Source organism: Bidens hawaiensis, unplaced genomic scaffold (assembly GCF_021521415.1).
Source record: "Bidens hawaiensis isolate Kalapana, Puna unplaced genomic scaffold, B.hawaiensis_p1.1 tig00041622_1, whole genome shotgun sequence".
Classification (NCBI taxonomy): Eukaryota; Viridiplantae; Streptophyta; class Magnoliopsida; order Asterales; family Asteraceae; genus Bidens; species Bidens hawaiensis.
Window position 1 is genome coordinate 119,865 of NW_027497353.1, and position 6,019 is coordinate 125,883.

General features: G+C 32.1%; 1 pseudogene; it reads right to left on the bottom strand.

Moving 5' to 3' along the window:
• Nucleotides 1-1,323: 1,323 nt before the first annotated feature.
• LOC143593028 (benzoate carboxyl methyltransferase-like) lies at nt 1,324-5,730 on the bottom strand (annotated as a pseudogene).
• Between the last annotated feature and the right edge of the window lie 289 nt (nt 5,731-6,019).

The following is a 6,019-nucleotide window of genomic DNA, read 5'->3' on the forward strand; positions in this document are numbered from 1 at the left end:
TTGATCGATTTTTTCGGTTTTGATCAATTCGGTTTAGTTTGGCAGGTTTCGTGTTGAATTTTTTTGAGGGGTTTTTGATCTTAATAAAAACCACTCAAAAAAACATTAAAAAAAATTAATAAAAAAATCATAACTCAAAACATAAATCAAAGACGGAAAAAGTAAAAAAAAAACTAAAACGTTTCATTCGTTGTCCTCGTTAAAAAAAAAGGACCTGAAACCCGTTTTGACCCGTTCCGACATTGAGCCATTCCGACCCGGACCTGTTCTGACCTGGACCGGTTGACTCTAACCCGTTCCGACCCGAACCAAAACAACCTTTTTTAATTGACCCAACCCTAACCCGTTCCGACCCATGACCTCTTTCTACCCGACCCAACCCATTTGCCACCCCTACAACAAATGGCTGACATTTTTGATGCAACAACCATGTTTAATCTCCCGCAAGCAGGGGCGGATATATATAGCAATTGGGTGGTTCCTCGGAACCACCCGAGTTCGGAAATAATAGTGTATTGATATATTGAAAATGCTAGAGGAACCACCTTATAAATTAGAAAGGAACCACAATATTAACAATTCAAGTGCTGGAGTAGTTGGTAATTTGTTGGTTTTGTAAACAGTACGTCGCGGGTTTGATTCCTTGCAGAAACAAATTTTAGAACCTTTTTTTTGTTTATTATTCAACCTTATATATTACTTTAGGGTTTTATAAAACACACACTTATACCGCAGTAGCTACTCTTCCTAGAATTCTTCCACTCTAAAGGCTAGATTCATTTGTTAAATGTTTAATTGTTCTTCAAGTAGTAAACCGTCAAAAAATAAATTTCTTAGTTTTTATATTATGTGTTTTTTAATTTCTAATGATTGTGTTTTTTTAATTTTTTCTATCATATTTTTATTATGTAATGACTTTGCCCTTATCATCGAACAGAACCGAAATTTTTTATACTCGACTCTATGAAATTGAAACATCAAATAGTAGTGCACCACCTGAAAAAAATTTCTGGATTCGCCACTGCCCGCAAGGGTCCGATGCCACTTTATAATTATTACTTGGTTTCATATTATCATATAATTGTAGAACATGTGCGGTCTTGTTTTATCAAGATTTTTTAATAGTGTGGGAATATAGGAATTTGAATGAGAATTTGAATAAATATGTGTACAATGTAAAGAAGGTAAAATACTAATAATGACTGAATGCGAACTAGGTGTTAGAAAGTTGCTAAAGTTTGTGTTGCATAGCATTATCACATGCAAATATTAACTAATACAAAAACTATTCAAATAAAGACATGAAACAAGATTAAACACAACTTAATGTTTTATCAAAGAAATGATTAAGCTGTAAAGCATCCCTTTCTTGGTAGCTAGATGATCAACCAAATGCTATTCATACTTTTTAAATAGCACATCCATTATGGAAACTTCAAAATGAGTAGCCATCATTGGCTCCATGGCAGCTCTTACGAGTTTAGCTATGCGTATCCCAGAAACATCCGTGTTCACCTTCTCTGTGTCATATGGTTCCCAGTTAAGCGAGAACCCGGTCAAATTGTGAAGAGAAAATGAACCCTCTTTTTGAATAACATCTCTAACTTCCTCCTCATATGGTGTATAATATGGGGAATTAAATGAACTGATTTTAGATTCTTGAACCAAGCCCTGTGATAGAATATAGTGTTAGAATATATGTAAATATAGCAAAAATTCAAAAAAAAATAAAAAATTATCAAATCTTTAGAATATATGTAAGAGAATATAGTATTTTGCAAAAAAAGTAACAAAATAAATCATTCGTTTTTCAGTTTTTGAATATTTTTAAAATAACGATAAAATATTGGAAGTTAAACTAAATATAGGGGTCCATGTGTCATTAGTAGAAAGTATGTTTAGAATGTTTTTATGTATTTGTTAAAGTAGAAGGGCCTAGTATGTACTTTTGAAAGTTAATATTTGTTTTACAATTATTCTGGATGGCTATATAAACCCATCAACATCTTGTTGTAAAAACATGATTGATACATATCGATTCATCAATAAAGAAAGATTTGAGACTCTTGTTCTTCCATTCTTATTCATCATATTGTGTGCTTGTATGTTCTTGATTACCAACATAAAATGCAATGTTTATTCATCTCTTGTAACATTCTAGAAAATATATGTAAACATAATTTCTTTATCTATAGAGCTGCACATGACACATTAGTAAATCATGTATAGGTTACTTTTTTTTTAATATATATGAATAAATTAGCTAGTTTAGTGGTTTTTAATTTTTTATGTACATATAAAGAATCTCAAAAATCATGTGCATGTATTATTAGATAGGATTTTTAAGATTCTGGCTACATTTACATAAATTCTAACATATACTAAATCACAACTTCTAATGTTTTGTTAATCATGTACGTTGAGATAAAACATAGATTAAAAAAGGAAAAAAAAAAGAAAAAAAAGAAAGACCATATACCTCTTTGATCATATCAACAAGTGATTTGGCTAGAAGTTCCATAATAATGCTGCAATCTTCACTAGCTGGATCAGAGATACTTCGAGCTGGAATTGTTAGAATCATACGTCCACCGCGTATAAGTTCCTGAGAACGCAATCGTAAAAGTTCTGTGAAGTCTTTCTCAAATTGCTTCCTATATGCTTCAAACACATTTGTTGGACTTGCTTTAGCCATGTATATATTAAGCTTGTTGTTTTCAATGCCTTGAGGTACCTAAAAATATGAAACATGCATTATAACTTCCCAAAAACTGTTTATTTTAGAATGTAGTTTTTAGATTATGAACCCGAACAGGACACGTATACGCAAGTTAAACGTGGTCTATTAATCTGTAAAAGATATCTTCTTTTTCACAAAATAATATTTTAAAGTCACAAATTTAAAACAAATGTATAGAACACTTGCGTTTGAAATATACAACAGAAGCTCATTTCTTCTTTAACTTTTAGATTTGGCATAAAATAAGTAGCGTGTTTAAAATCTTACATCTTACAATACTAATAAAAGAAAATGTTGAAGCTTAGGTGTTAACCCTAAATTACTTCTAATTTCTAATCTCTCATCTCATTCATTCTAGATATCCATGGGTCATGGGTCAAAATCATTTTGTTAATTGGGTTATAACATAGTGTGGATTTAATTCATCATTGAGTTAAGTGCCTTTTCATACCCAGGGTTTGACCAACTATGCAACTTTAGTGCCTTCTTTTAAATTTCATGCAAATAAACACCTGACGTTTCCGAAATTATGATGCTTAAGTACTTTTTCTTAACCTTTTTGTGTTTTCCATTAGGGATAAAATAGTGTTTGTTTCTCTCATTTATTTAACCATTTGGTCAAATATAAATAAGGCAAACTACTTTAATAAAAACACAAACCGAATCACTTTTTTTAACAAAAAGAAACGAACCGAACCACTTTTAACAAAAAAATAACTTACTGAACTGCTTTTTTAACAAAAATAAACGAATTGAACTACTTGAAAATGCAAACAAATCGAACCACTTTTTTTTTGACAAAAGTAAATTAACCGAGCCACTTTTTTAGCAAAAATAAATGAACCAATCACTTTTGTTAACAAAAAAAATAAACAAACAATGACACTTAACTCTTCATTGTTTAAAGATTTGTAAATTTCACATTTATAATCACCTTTAAAAACAATTGATGCTAAATATAATCAATAATTGGGTTGGTGGTTGTTTTTCAGCACAATAGTAAATATATATTTAGGGGTTTGCATTTATATTGTTTAATGACATTATGATCTAGATTATTGTCTATACACATTAATTATTATCTTTTAAATATTGTTACACGAGAAATTACATTAAGTTCAAATTTTCAATCATGTATAGTACATGGGGTGAAATATGGAAAAGATACATTTCATAAATCGTGAACTGAAAAAAATAATAATTCATAATTTACTTTGTACATTAAATTAATTCGTAAATATTTTGAGACACAATTGAAATAACGACCTTATTATTTTTATCACTTGACAAATCCCGTGTAAAACACGGGTTCAAAAGCTAGTATGATATAAAACATATTTTCAAAAACTATAATAATAAACTGGTCAACTTACAAACTTGTTAGGTTGGCCCAAACCAGACCTATATATTTATTAACCTGGTTTGTCAGTTCTAACCCAAAATTGATTTGAACTTTATAAACGAGCCAAGCACGAGCTCTACCTCGAACTCTGCTTGTTTGTTGTTTATTATTTTTTATTGTTATATTTATAATTATATTTTTGATGTATAACAATATATATATTATTTTTTAGGAAAATTGGTTTTTATTCGTTCCAATTATCGTCTTTTGGTCACTGCCGGTCCCAACTAACGAATTGGCTGCTGACGGTCCCAACTTTTAACGTATTTGTTCCTAACGGTCCACGACTAACAAAATTTTAACGTCGTTAGTTCCAGGTCGTTGGAAAAACGTTTTTGGCAGGAAACCACACATTTTTTTCCCGAAAACTCAACAATTTTGTCCCAAACATCATGGTAACTTTGTATTGTACCTTTAGGAACATTTTTCTAGTAAAAGCCCCAATTATTGAGGTCGCCGGAACCCTAGAACCGTCGCCGGAACCCTAGAACCATCGTCGGAATTAGTTGATGGTGCTTAAGTGACGGTGGTTGGTTGGCGGTGAGTCAATTGGTGGTGGTGGCGGTGTTCAGGTGGTGTTTTCCGGCAAAAAAAATTGACTTTCCCGGCCAAAAACGTTTTTTAGGCGACCTGAAACTAACGCCGTTAGGATTCCGTTAGCCGCGGACCGTTAGGAACAAACACATTAAAAGTTGGGACCGTCAGCAGCCAATTTGTTAGTTGGGACCGGCAGTGACCAAAAGACGATAGTTGGGACCAATAAAAACCAATTTTCCTATTTTTTATAATAGTTTCATGTATAATAATAGTCATTTTATGTAAATACATATCAAACAAAAGTTATAAAAATAGCAAGCTTGTTTAAGCTTTTAATCTCGACAAGTGAAGCTCGGGCTTAGGTTCGTCTATGAAACTAAATTATTTTTTAGGCTCGAGCTAGTTTAAGCTAGACTCGGTTTAAACTTTTAGCTAGCCGATCTTGTTTAAGTGTTAGGTGATTACCCTAGAAAGCCAATGAACTGCATAGGAAGAATGAAAGAGGTGGACAATCTCGTTTGTGAAAAGTCTAAAAGGAACCAGGAGCAGCATAAACAAAACATACGTTTCCCTTATCCCTCTTAACCTTTGTATAGAATGCAGGCAGTAATCTGAAAACCGTATTCAAATCATTTTCGAATAGATCATTCAAGAACACTTGAACCTGTGGCACTTGAATATTATTTTCTGAACATATGCCATGCACACTATCAATTATGTTGGTCACAAAGAACAAGGTGTTTGGTCCAGAAGAACAACCCAAGTCTGCAATATTGATGCACTGTGGGAAGCCGCTAAAATCGCTAGCTATTCCGTTAATTGCTTCATGTAATACAGGAAGCGATCACTGTAATCCAGTTCCCTGAAATTTTTATATAAAGTTGATAATTATTTTTTAAACATACGTATCTTCTTTTTTTTTTTGCACTGCAAATTTCTTTCCACCTTAAATCAACCAAACCTTTTATATGCGTACCTGAAGATACGAGTTGCTTGCATAACTAGACTCGTCATTGCCCGTGTTCATGTGGTGGACCTTTTTGGTTGTCATGATTTGTTGTTTCTTGCCTTTGTTAGCTTTGTGTTAGTTTGCTTTAAATAAGCGTTTGATTTCTGTTTGAAGTTTAATCTACAGCTTTAATTAGCTATAAATTCATTAAATATATGCAAAGAAAATATTCAACAATTTTGAACCAATTCATTTGTTTATTTTAATTGTTAATAATTATGATTTCTATGACTTCTTCCCCATTGAGGTAGACATTCATCGGGTGACTATTGTTTCAAAACGTGTTGTTTCGGACACGCAAACTGGTTCATGCCAGACCGTCCCATGCCTA